At 39.7% G+C, this 25376-nt stretch overlaps 1 pseudogene; it reads left to right on the forward strand.

Moving 5' to 3' along the window:
* Nucleotides 1–16310: 16310 nt before the first annotated feature.
* On the forward strand, nucleotides 16311–24381 carry LOC115518855 (annotated as a pseudogene).
* Nucleotides 24382–25376: the final 995 nt, after the last annotated feature.

The following is a 25376-nucleotide window of genomic DNA, read 5'->3' on the forward strand; positions in this document are numbered from 1 at the left end:
ACTAGTTTTAATTTGTAATTCCTTAATGGCATATGATGTCAAACATGTTCTCATATGTTTATTTGCGATCTGTATATTTTCTTTGGTGAGGTGCTTATTCAGGTCTTCTGCCCATTTTTTGTTGGGTTGTTTGTCTTAGTGTTGAGGTGTTAGAGTTCTTTGTATACTTTGGGTAACAGTTCTTTATCAGTTAAGTCTTTTGCAAATATTTTCTCCCAGTGTGTGGCTTGTCTTCTTATTTTCTTGACAGTGTTTTTCCCAGAGCAAAACTTTTTAATGTTAATTGAACTTAGTTGTATATTACTAAGTAAAAGAAGCCTTAGCAAAACTATGGAGGTAGTAAAAGGATCAGGGGTTGCCAGCAGGTAGGGAAGATGAAAGGACGAATAGTAGAACATAGAAGATTTCTTAAGGAAGTGGCACCACTCTGTATGATAACCATAACAGTGGGTACTTGTTATCATATATTCGTTATAATGGTGTCCAGCTTATCAATTATTTCTTTCATGGATTGCACCTTTGGTGTTTTATCTAAAAAGTCATCACCTTGATCAAGGTCATCTGGATTTTTTTCTGTGTTATATTCTAGAAGTTTTATAGTGTTGTGTTTTACATTTCACTCAGTAACCCATTTTGAGTTAATTTTTTTGAAGAGACTAAGATGTAGGTCCAAATGATGATCATGATGAGGAGGAGGAGGAAGATGATGATTTTGCATGTGGCTGTCCAGTTCTTCCAGCACCATTTGTTGAAAGACTATTTTTCCTTCATTGTATTGTCTTTGCTCCTTTGTCAAAGATCACTTGACTATATTCATGTGGGTCTATTTCTGGGCTTTCTATTCTGTTCTATTGATTTATCTTTTTTTTTTTTTTTGTCAATACTACACTGATTTGTCATAGTTTCATATTAAGTCTTGAAGTCAAGTAGTGTCATTCCTCTAATTTTGGGCTTCTTCACTATTGTTTTAGCTATTCTGGTCTTTTGCTTCTCTATATAAATTTTAGAATCAGTTTGTTGATATCCATGAAATAAACTTGCCTGGAATTTGATTGAGATTGTGTTAAATCTATAGATCAAGTTGGGAAGAACTGACATCTTGACAGTATCAAGTCCTTCTATCCAGGGGCATGAAATATCTATTTTTTTTAGATATTTCTTTGATTTCTTTATGAGAGTTTTGTAGTTTTCTTCACATTGACTACATATTTTGTTAAATTTATACCTAAGTATTCCATTCTTTTGGGTGCTAATATCACTGGCATTGTGTTTTGAAATTCAAGTTCCACTTGTTCATTTCTGGTATATTGGAAAGAGATCAACTTTTACATATTAACCTTGAATCCTGCATCTTTTGTATATTAACTTTTTATCCTTATAATTTCTATCGTCAGTTATCAGTTCCAGGAGTTTTTTGATTGATTCTTTTGGATTTTCCATGTAGACAATCATGTCATCTGCAAGCAATGACAGGTTTATTTCTTTATTTCTAATTAGTGTACCTTTTATTTCCTTTTCTTGTCTTGTTATGTTATCTGGGGCTTCCAGAAAGATGTTGAAAAGCAGTGGTGAGAGGGGACATACTTGCCTTGATCCTGAACTTAGTGGGAAAGCTTCTAGGGGCTCACCATTAACAGTGATGTTAGTTATATATATGTGTATGTACCGTATATGTATATGTATATGTATATGTATATGTATATGTATATGTATATGTATATGTATATGTATGTGTATATATATATTTGGTAGATGTTCTTTATCAAGTTCTTTATGAATATCCCCTCTATTCAAGTTTGCTGAGAGTTTTTATCATGAATGGGTGTTGGATTTTGTCAAATGCTTTTTCTGCCTCTATTGATATGATCATGTGATTTTTTTCTTCTTTAACCTGTTTATGTGATAGATTGCATTAATTGGTTTTCAAATGTTGAGCCAGCCTTGCATATTTGAGATAAATCCCACTTGGTCTTAGTGTATAATTCCTTTTACACATTGTTGAATTCGAGTTGAAAATTTTTGTTGAAAATTTTTGCAACTATGTTCATGAATGATATTGGTCTGTAATTTTCTTCTCTTGTGACGTTTGGTTTTGTTGTTAAGGTAATGCTGGCTTCATAGGATAAGTTATGAAGTATTCCTTCTACTTCTATCTTTGGAAGAGATTGTAGAGAATTTGTGTAATTTCTTCCTTAAATGTTTGGTAGAATTAACCAGTGAACCCATCTGGGCCTCATACTTTCTATTTTGAAAAGTTGTTGATTATTGATTCAATGTCTTTAGTAGATATAGGCCTATTCAAATGGTTTCTTCTTGTGTGAGTTTTGATAGATTGAGTCTTTCAAGGAATTGGTCCATTTCATCTAGGTTATCAAATTTGTGGAAATAGAGTTGTTCATAGTATTCCTTTATTGTTCTTGTAATGTTCATGGGATCATTAATGATATCCCTTCTTTCATTACTGATATTAATAATTTGTGTCTTTTTTTCATAGTTAACTTGTCTAGAGGCTTATTGATTTTATTGATCTTTCAAAGAATCACCTTTTCATTTCATTGACTTTCTTTTTATTTTCTCTTCAATTTCATTGGTTTTTGTTCTACTATTTATTATTTCTTTTCTTCTGCTTATTTTGGACTTAATTTGCTCCTCTTTTTCTAGTTTTCTATGGTGGAAACTAAGATTATTGATTTTATAACTTTCTTATTTTCAAATATATGCATCCAGTACTATAAGTTCCCCTCTATGCATTGTTTTCACTACATCTTCAAAATTTTGATAAGTTGTACATTCATTTTCATTTAGCTCAAAATATTTTTGAATTTCTCTTGAAATTTATCCTTTGATGCACAGGTTATTAAGAAGTGTCTTGTTTAATCTCCAAGTATTTGGGGATTTTCCAGATACCTTTCTGTCACTGGTTTCTAGTTTGATTACATTGTGGTCTGAGAGCAGGCACTGTATGATTTCTATTATTTTGAATTTGTGAAGGTATGTGTTATGGCCCAGAATGTGGTCTGTCTTGGTGAATGTTCTATGTGAACTTGAGAAGAATGTGTATTTTGCTTTTGTTTGATGGGATAGTCTATAAATGTCAATTATATACAGTTGATTAGTGATACTGTTCAGTTCAACTATGTACTTACTGATTTTCTGTCTTCTGTATCTGTCCATTTCTGATAAAGGGGTGTTCAAGTCTCCAACTACGATAGTGGATTCATCTATTTCTCCTTACAATTTTATCAGTTTTTGCCCACATATTTTGACACTTGATTGTTAGGCATATATACATTAAGGATTATTATGTAAATCAAAACCTTCCTCCAGAGAACTAAGTCAAAGTCTACATTTTCTGTATCAATAAATGCTTTCTGTCAAAAATATATATGAAATATTCCAATTTTTATATATCTTAAATCACACAGAACTATCAGTAATCCTTAACCCTTGCATTTTTCTTAATTTTTTTTCTAAACTCTATTAGCTATCCTAATGCTTATCTTATAAACAGCCTGAGAGTCTTAAACTAAAATGTAGACATCTATACCTTCAGTAATATTTAATTTTTAATATTTCAGGCAACAGGGCTTTTTAACCTGTCAGTATTTGATATCTGAAATGATTTTAAGAATCCATGAGTCGTATAGATGCTGGAGAGGATGTGGAGAAACGGGAACCCTCTTGCACTGTTGGTGGGAATGCAAATTGGTGCAGCCGCTCTGGAAAGCAGTGTGGAGGTTCCTCAGAAAATTAAAAATAGACCTACCCTATGACCCAGCAATAGCACTGCTAGGAATTTATCCAAGGGATACAGGAGTACTGATGCATAGGGGCACTTGTACCCCAATGTTCATAGCAGCACTCTCAACAATAGCCAAATTATGGAAAGAGCCTAAATGTCCATCAGCTGATGAATGGATAAAGAAATTGTGGTATATATACACAATGGAATACTACGTGGCAATGAGAAAAAATGAAATATGGCCTTTTGTAGCAACGTGGATGGAACTGGAGAGTGTGATGCTAAGTGAAATAAGCCATACAGAGAAAGACAGATACCATATAGTTTCACTCTTATGTGGATCCTGAGAAACTTAACAGGAACCCATGGGGGAGGGGAAGGAAAAAAAAAAAAAAGAGGTTAGAGTGGGAGAGAGCCAAAGCATAAGAGACTGTTAAAAACTGAGAACAAACTGAGGGTTGATGGGGGGTGGGAGGGAGGGGAGGGTGGGTGATGGGTATTGAGGAGGGCACCTTTTGGGATGAGCACTGGGTGTTGTATGGAAACCAATTTGTCAATAAATTTCATATATATAAAAAAAAAAAAAAGAATCCATGAGTCGAGTCTAAAATGATGACACTGGAAGTCAGGATTTTTTGATAGATTTTGTAACTCAGAACCCAAATTTTATTCTTCAAAATGTGTAGATATAATTTTCAGGTCAAATAGGTCTCCTAGCAGCAAAGATCATATCACAGTTATATTGAGTCAAGTCCCAGACCTCAAGAAAGTCCATTCTCCTAATCAGTGCCAAACTGTCTCACTTTTAAGGTGGTTTTTTTTTTTGTTTTGTTTTGTTTTTGTTTTTTTTTTTTTTGTAAGCTCTATACCCAACATGGGGCTTAAACTCATAACCCTGAGACCAAGAGTTGAACATTCCACCAACTGAGCCATCCAGGTGCCCCCACCCCAGACTTTCTCACTTTTAAGGTATCTGTGAATGAGACAGAGGGAGAGAGTTTTAATACAGGGTTGAGTACTTTTTTATGCAAAGCTAAGCACTCTAAATGCATTAGTTCATTCCTTAAATAACCCTTTTAGATAAATTCTGTTACTCTTCCTAGTTTACAGAGGAAGGAACTGAAGTTTAAAGAGGTTATATATGCTGTCTTAGGACACATGCCTTAAAAGTGGCCAAGCAAAGATTTGAACCTGTATCTGACTCCAGCAGAGCTCATCTATGTTCGATCAAGTACTGCTTTGCTCAGCAGCAATCCTGGATCTACAGGAATGCAGGATAACAGACAGCCTGGATCAATAATTGCAAAATAAGAGTGGAATCCCTATGCTTTTGCTGTTAAATAGGACTCTACCAAGGTGCAGGCATATTATTTGAAATTAGCATGACAATTGTTCTACAACCCAACCCACAGGTGTCCCTTACTATTTGTAAAGAAAAGCAGTGTTCTTATACATTGCATTCTTACCAACACTGCTTGCTGGGTCATCTGCTTTTGCTACTAAGCCCAGCTCTTTCTGCACCCTTTGAGCACCCACATGTATTTTGTTATCTAGCCCATCATCAGAACCAAACTGCTTTTACAAATTCAGTTGGCTCCTCCACTCAAGACTTCCTGCCTTTGGACAAAGAGACTGACACTCTCTTTCAGAGCTTTCAGAGCTCTCTCAGTATCCTTGCTAAGCCACAGAGCAGACCCTGATTTTGTCCTCATCCCAGTTTTAAGTGCTTCTAAACTTAAGAGGAAAAGGATGGTAAATAGGTCCCCCCACCCTTGTTTTCTTTTTGAGAGAGAGCATGCATGCACGCAAGCAGAGGAGGGGTAGAGGGAAAGGGAGAGAGAGAAAATCCCAAGCAGGCTGCATGCCCAGCACAGAGCCCGATTCGTGACTCGATCTCACAGTTGTGAGATCATGACTTGAACCGAAATCAAGAGTCAGATGCATAATTGACTGAGCCACCCTGGTGCCCCAGGTTTCCCTTTTTACTAAAGCCAATCATTAGTACGCCCTACTGGCCCACCATATTGAGAGGATTCTAAGACTGTCTAGGCTCACTGGAAAAGAGAATGATGTTTGGCTAGCCATCTGTGGTGGGGTCAGAGAGAAGCAGCACATGTTAACAGGAACTTGCAGTCCCTTAAGGGATTGCTCAAGCACTCCAATTATTGCCTCATGAATTCTCATGGTTCATGAGGAACATGTTAGCAAAGTAAAGTAAAAGGAGCCTGGGTACCATATGTCACTATCTTCTTTTAAACTTTCACTTTTATTCCCAAGGCAATTAATTTAAAAATTCATCAAAAACCCTCTTCCCAGGGTGACTAAAAAGATTTTTTTCCAGAGGTTGAAGGTCATTGCCACACTCAAAGAAGACATAGGACTGGCTGCCCTTGACCGCAGGATGACAACAGCTCCCTGAGTCAACCACAGAGCATGTTACAAGTGAAGGAGGGCAATCAGCCAGCATTTTAGGATGTGGTTATGACACTAAGCAGAGTGAGCTCCAGAGCCCTGCCACATGTATAATCAATTCCACAAAGTTCAGCAGAAGGAAGGAGAAGTGGTGTGGACAGCTGACAGACCTGGATTCTCATCCATGCTGTTTCACTGACTGAACTACCTGTTACACATTCATAAAGGAGAAGACTCGATATTGTGAAAATGTGAATTTTCTCCAGATTCATCTATAAATTCCAGATCAGAACCCCAAGAGCATTTTGATGAGCTGACTCTAAAACACATATGGAGGAGCCAAGGACAAAAGTTTTGAGGAAAGTCAGGATGCAGAGTTGGGGCAAAAGGAGCAGGGAGATTTCCTAACTAGATATGAAGAGTTTTTGTATCAAAGCTGTAACAAGGCAGTGGTATATTTGTGCGGGATAAATAATTAGAATGATGGAATAAGAGCTGAGTAACAAACACACATGGGTATGGGAGGCTGATATACTTATGTGTACCCATTTATTCATTTTATGTGGATAGAACACCTACCATATGTCAGGTACTGCTCTGGGAGAAGGAGCTAAGCAGTAAAAAAATGAGGCAAAAACAGATATAAATCTCTGATCTCATAAAAATTTTGTTGGAATGTGGGAGAAATCAAAATAATATGAAAATACTTTGCATGTTAAATAGCAATGTCTTAGGGAAAAGCGAGGAAGTATAAAGGAGAGGTTGAGACTTTATTTGGGGTTGCCAAGGAAGGCCTCTCTAGGAAAGGGACATTTTTATTTATTAAAAAAACTTTTTTTTAATGTTTATTTATTTTTGAGAGAGAGGGAGAGACAGAGTGTGAGCCAAGAAGGGGCAGAGAGAGAGAGGGAGACACAGAATCTGAAGCAGGCTCCAGGTTCTGAGCTGTCAGCACAGAGCCCAATGCGGGGCTCAAACCCACGAACCGTGAGGTCATGACCTGAGCCAAAGTCTGGTGCTTAACCCACTGAACCACCCAGGCGCCACAGACAGGGACATTTTTAAAGGATACCTAAGGAAATAAGGAAACAACCGGCTCCCCCAGGCTTGAAAGAGTGGAACCTTTTCATCTAGCCCCAGCTTTTGGTTCTCAAACTCCTGTGATTGTGTAAGCAGCTGAATATATTTTCAGTGGTTAAGGATGTGCCAAGACCTGTCAGTGTCCCAAAGGGGAGGATCTAAGCATCTAGATTCAGGCTGACCAGATGCCAGATCCTCAGGCGGCAGCTTATAAAATTATACAAATATATACAGTTCTGAGGGGCCACAGGCAGAAGCCCTGCTGCCCCCCAGAACCAGGTAATAAAGAGGCATCTCCTGGCAACACAAAAATTGGGATTCCAGACAGGGGAATGGGCTCCTCCCTGGGGTGACACTTTTTATTCCAGTGCCATGTGACAGGAACACAGGCTCCCCTAGCCTCAAAAGCCATGTGATCAAGAGGCAAGCATCCCCTGGGCAGCAGCTGCAAAAATCAGGGCCCTAGATGCATGTAAAGGGTCCCTCTTGGGAGACACAGTGGAGCACAGCAAAGGGAGCACAAAGATGGCACCTGCCAGTGTCCGTCCCTGGAGAACATTCCAGTGGTTTCCTGAATGCGTATGCTCAATCAGACGCCAGTTTCTCAGGCAGCATCTTTAATAGAAGCAGGTGAGCCTCCCTCACTTTGTCTGGGAGCCACGGCCGCCTCAGGGCCTAGTGGGGATGTGGGCCCTTTTTAAGAGCCCTTTCTGAGATCACTACTGTTTTGTGGGTCTTGGGACATGAGCCCCTCTGATTTTCAAAATTAGATTTTTTTTTTTGGAGGTTCACCTCTCAAGTGTGTGTCTTCAAAGCTGGGATTTTTGATGTGGGGTTTGAGCCCTTTGCTCCTCAGGGAGAAGCTCTGGGTTTTGAGTTCCCATCCAAGTGTGGGTCGCAGTGCCAGGGACAGGATTTATGGTGAGACTGTGTCTCAGCCTCTCTCACCCAGTTTTCTTCTCATTTACCCAATGTATAATCATCACTCAGCCAGCCTTGAGGGAGTTTTAAGAGGAGACTGTTCCATATGTAGCTGTAGACTCAGTCTGTGGAGGAGGTGACTTCAGGATCTATGTTGCCAGATGATTTGTAATTGGCTTCTCTGCATCAGTAGGATGGCCTTGTGAACATTCTGGCAAGTGAACAGTGTGACAGACAGAATCCTATTTATAGTGCAAGTGTCCCAATGTACAATTAGGGAGTGTGGGTCACTTCCATCTAGATTATGCCTTCTTTTGATGTACAGGCATGATAGAACTCACCATCCATCCATTACGTTCCTAAAAGGTCTCTCACAAAACAGAGGGTGCTTTCAGAATTCCTAGGAAAGTGAGCTGGATGTATATTGAACTCTGGTATTCTTCTGAGCTCATCTTACCCTTTAACTCATTATATCTACTCAGAGACAATTGGGAAAGTTTTTCCTCTGCTCAGTTCTCACTGGGGTTTTAGTGATTCTATTTCCCTGTCCCCATTAGGAAATAACTATGTCTTAAATAGCTGGCCAAAGAAGAAGATGAAATGAATTAGAGTTTAAATAAGATCTTCTGAGTTTAATTTTTTTAGTAGGTAAAACCTTCCTTATATTTTACATGAGAGGGGCCTTATTAAAAAACCTGAAAACTCTATTTTTTCAAGTAGTCTCAATAATTTGATAGTTGTAGGAGAATGACTGGGCCATTCAGTTTGAAGCAGGCTGATTTTCTAGGGTCCAGATCACATAGCCAAGAGTTTATAGAGATTCCGGCACCTCTAACAATCACGAAAAGGCGACTTCTACACAAAATGCCATGGCGTGGGTGCAGGGACAGCCTCCGACCAGGCTAAAATCCTACAATTAGAGATTCATTACTTTGGCTGAAGATTTTTAACACTCAGCAAATAAAAAAACAAAACAAAACACATGTCAGAGTTGGCATGGTCAATGTGATGAATTTATCAAAACCTTTAATGAGAGCAGGTCTTGATATTGATGGATGGAACAAAACAGACAGCTAGGCACTGAGAGAAGGGATTGACAATGGCAGGGAAGTCAGGGCAGGGGAAGGGGAGCTTGGAAGGAAGGCTGAGAAAGGGCAGCTGGGGATGGGGAAGGGTGCAAGAACATGAAAGATCAATTTCACCTGTTTTGTTCATTTATTTTTTCAACAAAGATTAGCTAAGAATCTACTTTGTTGATTGAGAAGCACTGGGGCTGGGGAAGAAATAATCATGCTCGTAGGGGGTGCAGGTGTAGGGGAGAGGCAGCCATATCAGCTGGTATGGAAAGCACAATGTACAAACTCATAAAATGGGGCAGAGAGGGTGGTGTGATCCCAGAAGAAGTATGTGGGGGATGGAGTGACAGAGAGCCATCTCAGAGACACTGATGTTTGCATTTGGTTTTAGGACAAATCGAAAGGTTTACCTGGAGGGCTATAGACAGGAGCAGCCTCTGTAAGCTGAGGGGTAGTCTGGGCAAAGGTAGTCTGGGTAGTCTGGGCATAGAGATGAGCAAGAGTTTATGTAGGAGGTTAAGATGAGCCATTCCACGAGGCTGGAAATCGTGAGGTGCATGGGGTGGCTGGGGAAGCCGGTGAAACCCAGGCCAAAACACTGTGGCAGCCCTTCATCCTTCTTACAGTGCTTGAACTTAATTCTGTAATTGATAGGGAGCTTCTGACTGAGCAAGGGGCTGGCCAGATTTGCATTATTGAGAAATGGCTTCTGGCACATTCTACAGCTCGAGGCTACACTGAAAAGGGGAATAGGACTGCCTAAAAGCTGTGTCTATAGCCTCAGATATACACAAGCCTCAAGCAGTTGTACAGTTGTGTCTAAGTTACTAGTGTGTGACTTTTAAGCTCTACAATTCAAAGCCTCATAAAACCAGGAAGAGATAATAGAACAAAAGAATGCAATGATTTAAATCTTGAATGAGTTATACAGGTTTATGCACAAGTGTTATATCTGTATATTCATACTGAACATTTTCAGGTTGCTATTAACACGTTTGAATAGTCCATCAACACAAGACACAAGAAATAACAATAAAGTGAAAGTTTGTTAAGCCCACTCAAAAGTAAATGTAATCCTAAGACTGAACACTTCAAGTGTGCCAAATAAAAGACTCTAATGTTTAGTAAAAACTTGTTTTTTTAAAATTTTTTTAATGTTTGTTTATTTTTATTTTTTTTTCAACGTTTATTTATTTTTGGGACAGTGAGAAACAGAGCATGAACGGGGGAGGGGCAGAGAGAGAGGGAGACACAGAATCGGAAACAGGCTCCAGGCTCTGAGCCATCAGCCCAGAGCCTGACGCGGGGCTCGAACTCACGGACCGCGAGATCGTGACCTGGCTGAAGTCGGACGTTTAACCGACTGCGCCACCCAGGCGCCCCAATGTTTGTTTATTTTTGAGAGAGAGAGAGAGAGAGAGCACAAGTAGGGGAGGGGCAGAGAGAGAGGGAGACACAGAATCTGAAACAGGCTTGAGGCTCTGAGCTGTCAGCACAGAGTCCAACACGGGGCTCGAACCCACAAGCCATGAGATCATGGACCTGAGCTGAAGTCAGATGCTTAACCGACTGAGCCACCCAGGTACCCCAGTAAAAACTTGGTTTTAATACAAAACATGATTTTTAGATGCAGTTTCACAAAATGATATGATTTCCCAATCCAAAAGACACAGTCTGATTTGAGGTTGCGTTGTCCCTGCTGAAGCCAGGAGCTTTCTGTCATTTCCCACCCTCATCTGGAATGTTTCCGTGGCTCAGACTCAGTGAGGTATGAGCTCGTGGACCAGGGCTCCTGTGACAGTCATACTACGCCAAGGGTAAGAGGCAGATCATGGGAAAAGAAATGTTTAAAAGGGAACAATGTTGCAAACAGAGAGAGACAGAGAGAGAGACAGAGAGGGAGAGGCAAGCCAGATCCTCTTACTCTGATTACGAGATAAAGTCACAGCAGGTGCTGGGACTTAGGTCAAAATTATAAATAGAATGGAAATTCTAATGAGACTAGCAAAGGACGCTGAAGTTGAGAGCTAAGACCAGCTTATGGAGGCCTTGTGATCTCAGATAGCATTTTTTCATGATAGCACTTTCCTCATTTCCCAGCTCTACTTTCCCCTCCTCCTGCCTTTATACTTCATTTCAACAATTATTTACCCTCCTATGCACATTGTTAGATTTAGGCTGACTATTCCAATGAGTTTACCAAGGTGTTTATTTATCCCTTCTTTTGTCCAAAACAAGATTTAAGTTGGAGCTACGTGGTAAGTCCCTTTAGGACAGGGGAGGTATGGTACTTATATTGGTTTCCTGATAGTTCACGACCTACTGTGCATTAGGCGCTTTGTACAGAATGGCTGAAGATAACTTGGCTTCTGAGAGGTTTGATTTCCTGCTCTGCCACTCACAGCATATGACCCGAGGCAAGGAGTTTAACCCCACTAAACCTCAGCTATCTCACTGTGTTCTTCTAATACATGAAATAATATATTTTTAAAAGATCCCCAGTACCTAGCACATAGTATGAGCTTAATAATTGGGTAATATTATTATAATTGTGTATAGTTTTAAAATTACAATAAACAGTAAAACAATTTTATTCCGTTATACCACTCCTACAAGTAGATCATGTTATTTTTACAAAATGAGACCAAAATACTCTACCTAACAGAATTAACAACACACTAATTTTAGTGGGTATTCAAGTGAATAAAAAAGTCATGGTTATACTACCCAAAGAAGTGACAGAAGAAGGAAATGATTTTTAGATAACCTGAGAAGTTCACTGGAGTTACAGAGGGCCCCAACCCAGACTGTTAGTAATGAAAACAATCCTGCCTATTTGCACTTTTCAAAGGACTTCCCCACTTCACAAAGCCTCATTATTTGATGGCTGACAAGATCTGAATTCTCTAGGAAATATCTGTAATGTCGTTGGCACACAGGCAATTTTCTCAGTGTCCTTGATTACTGGAAACAAGGGCATTCTGTTTGGGTCTCAGGTTCCCTATGCAACTTCAGATAGAATCTACTTTTCTCCTATCAGTCCCAATCCTTCTTCAGAAAGTAAGAACCATGGAATGACTAAGAATATGGGCTTTGAAATGATTTTGGGTCACCCTGGGGGATCTTACCAGGCCCTGGGACGAAAAGCTTGTATTCAGCTTTTAATTTGGACTTCACACAACCTTGTGAAGTAGATAAGTATTATTTCTCCCTCTTTCCAAGAGCGGAAATTCAGGTGCAAAGAGATGAAATAGTTTCTGTAAGACCACACAGCTCATATGTGGAAAGGCTGGGGTTTGAACCCAGGTTGGTCTCCAAAAGCTAGCTCATAACCGCTATGCAAAGCTGCCTTCCCTAATACCTGGGTGTGCCAGTCACCAGCTGGTTGACACTGGACGAGGCATTAAATCTCCCAGAGCTTTCTTATTTGCACAACTTAAGTAATATTTTATAAGGCTTTTGTGAGAATAAATTTAGGTGGCGTTTATGGATGAGTGTGTGTATCTACTAATGGGCAGCTGTTGAGGTTTGAGTGGGAGTTTTGAAGAGAGACATCTTAGGTAGTCAACTCCTGCTCACACTTCTCCATGGCACCAGGGATCACAAAACCACAGGGGACCGTGTGGTGATGGAGAGCAAGCATGTGTCTAGCACCTACCTGAGTGCTTGGCCCAGACTGGGTGCCCATTAAATGTCTGCTGGATGAATTGATTCAGCATCCGTGTTACTTGCGATTCAGATGCAGCAGGAGAAATAGTTTCTCACCTCCAGAAACTGAGTCCTAAACACAAGGAGACAAGGCAACAGAAAATAAAATAGTTTAATATGTGAGCGAGAGTCAGGAAGGCAGTTGGAAAAGGACTCTGGACACTGAATCTTGGAGGATACCTGGGAGTCCGTTATGTGAAGACAGGAACATGTATAGAGATCAGTATGTTCAAAGGCACTTGGACATGAGGCCATTGTAAGAAGTACAAATTGTTCTGTGAGGACAGAACATGTGGTGAGTAGTGAGGAGTGGTGAGGTGTGGTCCTAGCTCTGAATGCTGCCCTGAGGAATTGGGATTGCATTCTGGAGGTAATGTGTGGAGCCTGGACCTTAATACAGGCAATGTCAAGAGCACATTTCCATTTTGGAAAATTTAGTGTGCAGTATGGTTGGATTAGGAAGATATTGAATATACAAGTTAAAGGGTTATGATAGTAGAAAAGACATTTAGCTATTGCAGCAGGGATGGGGAGGTGGAAATGGATTTTAACTGTATTTAGGAGGTGGAGTTAATTGGACATAAAGTCAGGTTACAAAGAAAAGGAGGAATGCTGTCTAAGGTACCCACTTCATTTGAGCAATTACATATATGGTGGTTCCATTTATAATACTAGCTACCATTTATGGAGTGCTTTATTATATACCTGGCATACTGCTTTGCATGCATTATTCCATTTCATCCTCGTATCAGTCTACAAAGTAGTGATGATCCTCTCCATTTTATGGATGAAAAAGGTGGGGTTCAGAGCAATTAGGAAGCTTGCCAATATTTCATATGGAGCAAATGGAGTTGGGATTTGAACTCGGTATGTGTCTCCCAAGCCCATGCCATCAGTCACTGTGGCAGGTACAGACACTTCCTGTGCTGAGGGACCAGGAAGAGAAGGTTTGGAGAGGGATGGGAGAAGATGGTGATCGCATGGCATAAGTGTGTTCCCACATAAACCCAACCCGGCAAGTTCTGTGCTGGGTTTTGCTTGCATGGAAGCAGCATTTCTCTTATCTGGGGGTATTGGTGAGTGGGGGGTAGGAGGTGCCTGGAAGGTGCTCCCTATCAGCATCCTGCTGACATCATGGTGCTCTCCTGCCTCCTCCAGAGTAGCTGTTGATAAAAGAGAGATTAAGGGGAAGGATTCTTCAGGTCAGTGTTTCCAGCTTTAGTGGAAATGCCAACAGAAAAAGAGGCCCAGCATCTGAAGCTATAGGCAGGGGAGCCCAGGGCTCCAGGGAGGTAGACACAGCCAACATTTCTTGGTTAAGGACATTACCCCCATAGTCTCCTTTAACTGCTGAAATCAGAGCAAATAAACATGCTGCCACAGCAACCAATAAATACATATTGGTGGAATGGATGTCAGTGAAACGTAAGCAATGAGCTGATAGTTGGTTCTTTTGGCATTTGGCCAATTCAAGAGCCAATTCGGAGCCAATTCAAGAATGTGTGTGAATCCTTGGGTGAGGCAGGCATAGTTTCAGAGGCTCCAAGCAGACCTTTCCCCTGTCCCTGACCTTTTAGCTGCAGAGACCTGCAGCTCTTTATTCTAAACAAGGGCCCACTTACAGCCTCATTAGTCATTTTGTGTCTTTAGGCTCCTTTCTTGTGAACACTTTTTGAGGGAAGGGTGGGAGAGAATACAGTGCCTGTCAGCAGGGAGAGGAAGGAAGCCTGACTTGGGAAATGAACGCTAACTGATCAGGGTTTAACCATTATGCTGTTTTTATGCAGTTCAGTACGGGTTGCTCAGTAAATGACGGGCTGATAGAAATTTATTTCACGAATTTATTTATCATTCTTTGCCATAACTTAGGCTAACTAGAGAAAAAAACATCTGGAACCATGACTTCTCAGTGTCCCTCCGTGTGCTTGAACTTCAGCACTGTTAGGAGGGTCATTTATGACTCTACCATCGAAACTCCAACATCTTTGAAGGTATACTGTTGTTACGTGGACACGTTACTTTTGCTTTCTCACCCTATGGCATGTGTTTGTGTACATGGAGGGGTATTGGGCAGGATGGAGAGTGTCAAGAATTAATGGGCATTGCCCAAGAAAATGAATCAGTTGACTATTTAGTGAGCACGATCTACCTGGAAGTAAGAATAACTGTGGAGCAGAAAATCTTATTATCACGCATATCATAATTACTATCTGGGACACGAAATGACAAGAATGTGTGCCGTGTCCATTTGGCTACTGGTTTTTCTATTCCCTGCCCTCAGGCAACCTAGGAGGAGTCTCATTCTTTCCCCTTGCAAAAGTGCCAAGGATTTCTGCTTCAGCAGTGATTGGGGGCTCCCCCACCTTGGTGTTTTACTAACCACACCACCAACAGCAAGCCACGAATCTGAGGAGATAGGCAAAGAGTCCGAATCTTCTGGTGGTATTCCCAGGAGCTAGGACACAGGGAATGAACCAATCAGATTATCAACTTCAGGCCACATTTGCCCCTCTCCCCCAATCCTTTTTAATTGGGCAAGGTATTTATCTTAAAATATAACATGTATGGGGTGCCTGAATGGCTCCGTTGGTTAACATCTGACTCTTGATTTTAGCTCAGGTCATGATCTCACGGTTAGTGAGTTTGAGCCCCGCATTGGGCTCTGCTCTAACGGCACAGAGCCTGCTTGGGATTCTCCCTCTCCCTCTCTGTCTCTGCCCCTCCCGTGCTCTCTCTCTCTCTCTCTCTCAATAAATAAATAAAATAAAAAAAATCTAGCAAGTATGATACAAATCAGACACCTAACAATAATATCTATAAAAAAATCATCAAAGAAATCAGTATTTCTGTCCAGCGTTAACAGAGGATTAATATAGCTCCTTTTCCTAAGAGTTCTTTTTCTTTAAACTAGGCAGCAGTAACCAAGGATAAAACAACCATGACCACAACAGTGGTGTTAAAGGTTAAACAACCTTCTACTGCCCTTGTTTATGTTTTATCATCAGGTGAGCCTTCCTTCCCTTCAAAGGCCTGTACAAATGGCTGGCGACTTTCAATCATCAAATCAAAGCCCTTTGTCGCAATCATTTCTTTGGTGTAATGCAAGATATGCTGTGAGTAATTTGATCGGCTCCGTCATTTCCATAATTAGAACAAGAGCAGTCTTCGTGAAGTATGTGCTCATACCATGGTGTGAAGTCACACAGAAGTGAGCGCACAAAGCCCTTAAGTTGTATGGACCTAACATAGCAGCTATTTTTAGAAATAAATTTATTTATTTACTTACTTGTCTCTAGCAGTTTGTCCACCACCCAGCTAGACATCTTTACCTTTCTACTCTCCATTTGGCGTATCTCTTGATGACCAATGAAATGCAAGTCAGAGCGTTTCACTTTAAACACATTATTTCGCTGTGTTTAGATAACACACTGTTATCTATGGGCAGTGAGTGATGGTAGAGACAGAATAGGATATGTAGCCAACCTGTATATAACCTTGGGCAAGGCCAATAAATCCTGTGAGTCTCCGTTTGTTCATCTGTGAAATGGGGGATAAAATGTATGTAAAGTGCCTGGCAGTTGATAGACATTGGCTGTGATTTATTATCCATTTGGAGCTATATGAGCTTGCGTTTATCGTTTGTTACTTTGAAAATCTTCATGGCTGTTTCATGGGCAGTTCCCAGACAATTGTTAAGTTCCTCTGAGGACAACTTTCATTTATTTTACATCACTTCCTAGGTCTTTTGTTAATAGAGGTCTGGCTCACTGGATTCTTCATCATACAATGCTATGGTTGACTGCATTTCATTCTAAATAATTTTCTTCTTTAGACTGAAACCTAGTTACTAGGTTTCTATGTTTGAAGACCCCTAAGCTTAGTTACAGGAGGCCGAAACAGAAAAAGCAGCTCTGGGAGATCCCTTTATTTCCTACATCATTCCTATCCCCTTCTAGCTGAGAAAGCGGAGTTTAACCAGTCCTTTCTGTTGTTCCCACCTCTGTATCTTAGCTCTAAGATCTAGGCCATCTTGGGCAAGCGGACAAAGCTTAGTTTTTGTCTGAAAGGGGGGTGTCCCTTGCTGGGTGTATCTTGCTCAGAGCATTCTAATTTATTTGTGGGACTAAAGAGTTGGGTGAAGGGGGTGGAGGGTAGTCTGAAGGCACGTATTTTTAATGTGATTCTAGGGCCGAGTAGCGGAGACCTTCCTGCCCCCAACCGGCCTCTATCCTCCTCATTTACATATTGCTTCCTGGCAGCCAATCACCAATTATTTAGCTTGATTCCCTCCCATTCCTGAGAAAGGCGCACCTGCTTAAAGCTAACATTTTCGTGACAGGTTTAGGAGATTCAAGTTGGAGTTCTGTTAAGGGATGACTGTGTACCCACATATTCTGGTATAGTCTTTTTTCTTAAAGTATTAACTTGTCATTTTAGAGCTAAACTCTTCCTCCCAAATCCCATTTACAAAATAAGGAATAATCACAGCACTCGATGTATTTCACGGACCCAGCAGGTAATATCTGCTGAGAGGAAAAGTGCTTTTATAAATTCTAGTGTTATTTTTGTTTTAGCTGTTTATATATAACAGCTATACACAATTTTCATGTTCTCGATGTTCTGTGCGGTAGTAAAACTCCTGTTCCCAACACATCTTGATGGCAGTTGCCCAGAAGATTCCTGTTTTGTCTTGTAAGCAGTATCAAGCTTAACAACGGTTAGTTGTTTATAGTAATTCTTTATTTCAATATGGGCTTCTGATGTTTTAAGTTCAGAAAATAGTCTCTGTGCTAATTCTCTAGTCATATGAGGAGTCAAATGAGGAGGCTCATTTCTGTTGATTGCTTAATCTTCATCCCCCGGAGAATCTTTGCACCAGAAGAAAAAGTCAAAAGGCATTCCACACCAACTTGTCAGAGCACGTCTCCTTTGCTTTGCTCTTTTTTGCTTTTGCTCTTGAAGTCTTCTGGCATGACTGAAGCCTGGGAAGCAGCATGATTTGAGATGAAAATGCTGTAGTTGTCAGCATACCTTCTGTAGATGCATTTCTAGCCTCAAAATTATACGGAGATAGAACCTGGTCAGTTGAGGGGTGGCTTGTCCACCTTATCGTAGAGTCTCAAGTTTAGATAAATGGCACCATTTCACACTGTATTGTATCAGATTTTAGGAGAAACATTTCCTTCAGGGTAGAACTTGCCTTCAAACCTATAAACAGCTCACTGTGCAATAATAATGGGAGAAGACATTTTGCTAAAACACGAGCAACTGAGCCTCGTGTTTTCAAAAAGTAATTAGGAAATCCTCTCCTTTTTCTTTTTATCCTAGTAGATCAAATTTCTGACTGAAAGGAATTGAAAGTTTTGTTTTGCTTTGTTTTACATGCAACTCCCACCGGGAGTTACCAAGTGGAATTTATTCTTTATGTGAGAAGGATAAAGTCACGAGACGAACAGTGAGGGGGCAGAGAGAGGTTTTGAACATATTAGACTATTGAACCCCCAAAACTCAGTTTTTAACATGTTTCAGCAGACCGACTATATGAACAAGAGGTGGTACAACATGGTGGTTAAGAGCACAGACTAGGTTTGTAGTTTGACCCACTTACTGGCTGTGTGACAGCAGGTAAGGTATTTAATCCCTCTGTGCCTCAGTTTCTTTACCTGTAGAATGAGGATAACAGTACCTCCACTACCAATACCTACCTCAGAGGGCTGTTGCAGTGATTAATGACTTAATATTTATAAAGTGCTTAGAATTGTACCTTGGCACATAGGATGTGTAGGCTGCCACTATCACCACAGACGTAGGACTCTTTATTATAAAGACTGAAAGATGGCTTTTCTGTAATTATGCTGGAAGTTCCTTTAGGTCCTGGCTTCCTATCTTATGGTTTTAAATTTATACCAGCATTTCTTCTGTTTTAGTGAATGAAGGCCCAATTCCACCTGAAAACCTCCATTCCTACCATTACCTAAAAGCCTGAATTGGTAAGTTACGCACTATATCAGGAAAGTATTTTCCAAGACTCACTTGATGATTAAAGTTAACTGATAAACAAATTGGAGAACAAACAGGTATATTCAATCGTTAAAATACAGTATTTTTTGGATCATGGTAAGAGTGTGTTGTAATTATATACATGCCAGCTTGTAATTCTCAGTGTGTGTGATTATTTGATCAGTCCGTGTCTTCCGAATTAGACTTTAAACTCCACGAGGAAAGGTACTGTGTTTTGCTTACCATTAAATTTTAGCAACCAGTGTCTGATGTATAGTAGACATTCAAAAGTAGCTGTCAAATGTATGAATGAATGAATGAATGCATGGCTTGGTAATTACCAAATGATACTTTGAAAGCCATTGTGTTTATATAATAGACTCCTAAGAAATTCACATGTAGTTACTGGGGTTATTCATACTGTTAGTGTTTCTAATAAGAAAATAGAAGGCTGACAGAGAAAGTAAAGTACAGAGAAATTCATTAATTCAGCAAAGAGGTGGGCTTGAGGATGAGCTTCCAGTCTTCTGAGTCCCAGTGTGGGTATCTTTCCATTAAGATGAAAAGGAGAATCAAGAAATGCCACCTTCTTTCCCTCTTCAGTCTTTTTCTTACTTCTCCCCTATAATCATTCCATGACTTGTGTTCTATAGATGCGGAAGGAAGAAAGGAGAAAACCTTGAGACGTTTGGTTAGTACTCTCCTTCTGGAAGGAAAGTAGACATCAAAGTACAGAATTGCTACATACCTATGACGCACAGCCCTGTCTCTTAGGGCCCAAGTCCTTGTGACAGTTTCTGACATTCTGATAAAGTTAGAGTATGCTGCTGGCCCCCAGGCAGGTGGCTCCAACATCAAAGGGTTGGTATCAGCAGTGACAATTTAAAATGAATGTGCCATTTTCCTAAAAAATTACCATGTAGGCAAATGTATAACTTTTTATTTAGCTCCTGAAAATACTGTACATAGAAAGACATTCTTAACCATCTGGAAACCATTTTGAGGAAATTAAAGTTTAGGAGCTCAACTATATCAATGATTCCCTCTTGCCTTTATTATTATTATTATTTCCCTGTTGCCTTGCCCTTAAATCAGGTCTTAAAACTTGTTTCCTATAAAATAGCTTCCAACAAATTTGTAAGTCAAACTCTATGCCCTTTCTCCTCTTTGACTTTCAGACATTCTTCTGGTTTTGTTCCAAGTTACGTGTATGTATCATAGACATAAATGTTCTTTCTTTTTTCTTTTTCTTTTCTTTTTTTTTTTTGTACTCTTAGCACATGTGGAGATGATTTAGTTTCTGAAAGAAAATTCTTTGGACACCTACTTTTTACAAAATCCAAATCCTGTGGAATCAGAGTGAGGTTTTTCTGTCTCAAAGTGTAAACCAGAAGTATAATCAAACAAAATTTTTAAAACATCAAATTAGGCCATTAGAGCAATGTTCTCTATCACTGAGATGAGAATTTAATGTTAGACAACTTACAGTCATTACTATTACTCCATGCACAACTCTACCCAGTTTGGTTATGTCACATGGAGATGTGATTATCTGTTGGACCTGTTGGCTCTCTGGTTTCAGTTCAGCCTCTGTGCTGGATTAAGTTTCCATGAAACCATGATTAACTAAAATGCTTCAGGAATGATGACTTGTGTTTCACTTAATTTTTTTGGTTAGCTGAAGTTTAACCAGAAAATGTTTGGCTTTAATCCTTGCTTAAAAACGTTCTAAAATCATTTCATTTTCTTGCACCAAAAGGATAGCACAGTGGAAGAGTCTGTCATTGGTAGTTAAAAATATTATAAGTCCCACGGGGTCATTTTCTGATTATTAGAAAATGTTCCAGATGGAGGGAGACCTGAGAGGTTGAAGTGAACATGGAACTTAGTTAAAAACTAGACCCCTGGGGTCAAATAGCTGGTTACCTCTATTTTTAAAGAATGGACAATAAACTACTATTTGTTGAGCACCTTCTATTTATTTGCCAGGCCTTAGACTCTCCACTTCAGGAGCCCAGTTATGGTGGACGAGAAAGGAATATGCTTACCAATAATGACTGCACAATGTGATAAGTGCTTAAGAAAGTATGCAGCAAGTGCTGTTGTAGCACAGAGCAGGGAACTACTGATGGCCCGAGGAAGTCAAAGACCTCATTATGGGGCAGATGACGGTCTGGGTCTTGACACATGCTTAGGAGTTAAGTGAAGAAGAGGTGGGGCATCCTTGGCCGAGGGAGCAGACTTTGAAATAGACAGAGATGTAAATGAGAAATATCTGTCTAGGGACTGGTGTGTATGCCTGTGTGTCAGGGCAGGGAGATGAGTCTGCACAGCAGGCTGGGGGAGACTATAAAGGGCCATTTATAGTGCTATTTTATAAGTGCTATTTTATAAGTAACATATAATAGTGGAGTTAAACAATCTGATTTGTGTTTTAGAAAGTTACCCTGGCAATGGTGGGAAAGAGCATTAGAAGGAGGAGACTATTTTGATGAACTCGTTACTATTTCTAAAAAATCTTTTACTGTTTTACTGTTTTACTGACCTGAATTATAGTTTGAAACATTATTTTACCTTTAAGTAGGAAAACATTTCTGTTTTCTTCTCTCATTTAGGTTCTCATAATATTCTCTCATAATATTATTCTCTCATAATATTATTATGATCTTCCCTTTGAATATTGAGAAACTGAGGCACAATGGCCATGTCACTTCCTCAAGGTTCTGAATGGAATCCATTGAGAAATTGACTCAAAGCCAGGTCTCAAAAGTTTTTTCCAGCAATTGCTAGACCACACTCCCCACTATTACAGCATATTTATGATATAATTAACTTTCGGAAAGCCATATGGCTTTTGTTACAAAGACTAAAGGAATGTGCTTTTCATAACGAATGGCATATGGCCTCCAATAGCTCTTTGCTTGCATGTTTTAACAAAATGAACGTGTACATAAATTAGATGCCTCAGGTCAGTTAGCAAACTGAGGTTGATTTTCTCCTGCTCTCCCTAATTACAATTGCATTTCTAACAAATATGAAGGAGTTTTTTTGGCAGCCTGTGGGTGTAAACATGCATAGTGTGGCTCAGATAATCCTTTTCTCCGATGGCATTGCCCCTTTAAAGAGTCAGCATTTGTCTCTTAGTCACGGTGGAGTGTGCAGAAATAGGCGCATTTCTGATGAAGCTGCATGCTTTTAGAAGAGTGGGAAAACTAGTTGACTTGAATGATACAGTAGGCAGAAGGGACAGCCGAATGAGAACCACTGAGCTGAAAGTTGACATTTCCCTTTCGCCATTTTAAGTGACGCAGGGTTGATAGATACATGATAGATGCTCACGTGCCGAACTAATTTAATAGCAGTTAATCGCGAGCGCTCACACTTAATCTCCCCGATATTTAGAAGCCTTTCTATTTTAAGTAACATGCCTTAAAGTTCTGCCCTCTTAGTTCACACTGTGTCTCATCCCATTGTTGATTTAGCAGGTTTTCTGGTAGAGTCTGAGAATGAGCTCCTTGCAACTTTCACATTATCGTATTACAGTATTCACCACTGATTATTTGTACTCAAGGTCAGTGACATTATCTCATTGGAATTCCCTGGACTCTGAATTCATAAGATAGTCCAAAATGCTCTTGTCTGTAATGGAAAAATACAGCACAATTACTGTAAGTCAGTCGGTTCATAAAGGATCTGCGTTTTAAATGTAGCTACTAATCCTGTTGGCAAATCGCTTACTTTTTTTTTTTTTTTACTGCTTGTGTTTATATTATAGTAATAATTCAATTTTTTGTTAATTAAGTGGAAGTATATCAGCAATAAAAGGAAATTTAAAATAAAAACATTTCTTAAGGAACTAAAGTAAATAAGTAAAAATACATTTTAATTAATGTTAAAATATTTAAACCCTTTTATTCAAAACCTTAATTTCCTAAGAGCAAAACCCACATAATTTAAGATAATTTATTCATGAAGAATAAAACAAATATGTTAAATAATAAATTAAACTTTAGGTCTGTCTTTTTCCCATCTAAAATGACTCCCTCAAATCTTGTTCATACAAAAGGAAAGCGCTTTTAACTTGTGTTCTAATTCCTCTTATATTTACTATAATATGTATTCCTTTTTTGGACAAGTTATAGCTTCTCCTTTCATAAAATAATATCTTCCATTATGTTATAATTACAAACTGTGGACTCATAGGATCAATGAATCATAGGGCTGGATAGAATGAGCCTTCAGCAATCATCCCTGCCCCCGGGACATCTCTAAACCATGAATTGAATAACAAGGTGAGTAAGAGACACCTCTAGCCAGAAATATGGCTTTAGCTAGATGAAGAAAAAAGGTAAACCGGGGAACTCTTTTCCTCTTTAGCAAAAATACTTCTTCCTTCCTTTTTTTTTTCCCAAAGTGTACTCACCCCGAACTGATATTATTAGGCTAATAATCCCACGAAAAAACTTGTTGTGTGTGAAAGTGTGGAATCATTTAGACTTACTTCTTATTTGAGAATTGAATACTAGGATCTGTAAGACTCCAGACAGTGATGTTTGAGAATGAACGATTCTGCCCCTATCTGTTTAACCATCATTTATTACATGACTGCAAAATATAAACAACAGTATGAGGGTACAAGATTTGTAAACAAATTATTGCTGCATAATCTATAGAAAGCTGAAAAAAAAAACAATTTGGAAGAGAAACATAACACAAGTCAGTTGGAGGTTGGAAGAAAATGTTCTTTTCTTAACTGCCACGATTCACTCCTGTTAAGGCCACGCCCATCTTGCTTAGAGGCTCGGTAGCAGGTGGAGATAGTTGTATTAGAGAACATGCTTCCAGACACTGAGCAGTATGGCTGTCTGTGTAGAGAAGTTTAGGACCGACCAAACATGGACACAAAACAAGAGACCTGGTGTCTCTTTTGCTCAGGCCCATGGTGCTGGAAGGAGGGGCAAGTGTCACAGTCTTCCTACTGCCAAGAAGCTCCGTAGCCTCCAATGCGACCAGAAGTGGCATGGTCAATAGTACAAGAAAGCCCATTTGGGCACAGCCCTGAAGGCCAGCCATTTTGGAGGTGCTCCCCATGCAAAGGGAATTGTGCTGCAAGAAGTGGGGGTTGAAACCAAACACCAAATACTGCCATCAGGAAGTATGTCAGGGTCCAGCTGATCAAGAATGGCAAAAACACAATCACAGCCTTTCTACCCTATGATGGTTGTTTGAATTTTATTGAGGAAAGCAATGAAGTTCTGGTTGCTAGATTTGGTCACAAAGGTCGTGCTGTCGGTGACGTTCCTGGAGTTTGCTTTAAGGTTGTCAAAGTAGCCAGTGTGCCTCTTTTGGCTTTATACAAAGGCAAGAAGTAAAGACTAAGATTATAAGTTTTGATGGTGAATATATGACTGTAATAAATTATCATATGCCAAAAAAAAAAAAGAGAGAGACCTGGCTCACTAGAATTATTTTGAATACTTGGGTTAATTTGAATTTTATAGTCTAAAAAGGGTATGATTTGCAAAGACATAAACAACTTGTTTCTCCAGATTTTCAAATCCTGTGCCAAATTACTTAAACAAACAAATATGGTTGTAATATAGATAGGGGAAATGGCAAGACCAATCACGGCTGGCTTCAAAAGAAAATGGATCTTGTCCCTTGAAGATTTATTTTGTTCCGTTGAGTACCGTATTGGGTCTGAATATATTAAGGTGGCCTTAGTATGAATGTTTTGAATGTTAGACATGCAGAGAGCTGAGCTCAAGTTGGGAAGAGAGAGGAAAAGAGAGGGAGAGGAGGAAAGTAGCCAAGGAAGCAGTTGTGATGTTGGATAACTACAGAAGGTGAGGGCAGTGAGGGAAAATTCCCAGGTATCAGGGTGACTGAAGAATCCTTAGGAGCAAGAATGTTTTATATGTGATGAGAATGTTTGCGTTTCTGCAGTTGTAAATGATTCCAACTCCTCAGCCTTTAGTAAAGTCTGTCATAAGTGTTTGTGCTTTGTGGGCTTCTTTTTGTTTTCAGATTGAAAATTATGGGAAAGGCCTCATTCCACATGGTGTGGGATAGGGTGAGCACAAGCAGGAAGAGCCATCACATGAACAAATTAAGCAGAAGCAGGCATTCAGAGGCAAGGAAGCCCTGAAAACATACCAACAACAGCTTCCTCCTCCCCGCCCCCACCCCCCCCCCCCCGCCCCCAAATGTGTAGAACTTTTGGAGAGGACTTTGGTCTTCTACAACCCATGGGATGTTTGTATCAAGGAGGAAGTAGATTCCAGCTGATATTTGGGTTACATCAATATGGCCTGAAATGATTATAATTAACTAAGGGAGGAAGTAGAGGTGAAAAAATTTGATTTCTTGGGCTTCACTTTCTATTGTAGTCTTAATTATCGGTAGCACGTGATGCTGTTGGCATTTTCTTCTACAAA

The sequence above is a fragment of the Lynx canadensis genome, chromosome B4, assembly GCF_007474595.2.
Source record: "Lynx canadensis isolate LIC74 chromosome B4, mLynCan4.pri.v2, whole genome shotgun sequence".
Lineage (NCBI taxonomy): Eukaryota > Metazoa > Chordata > Mammalia > Carnivora > Felidae > Lynx > Lynx canadensis.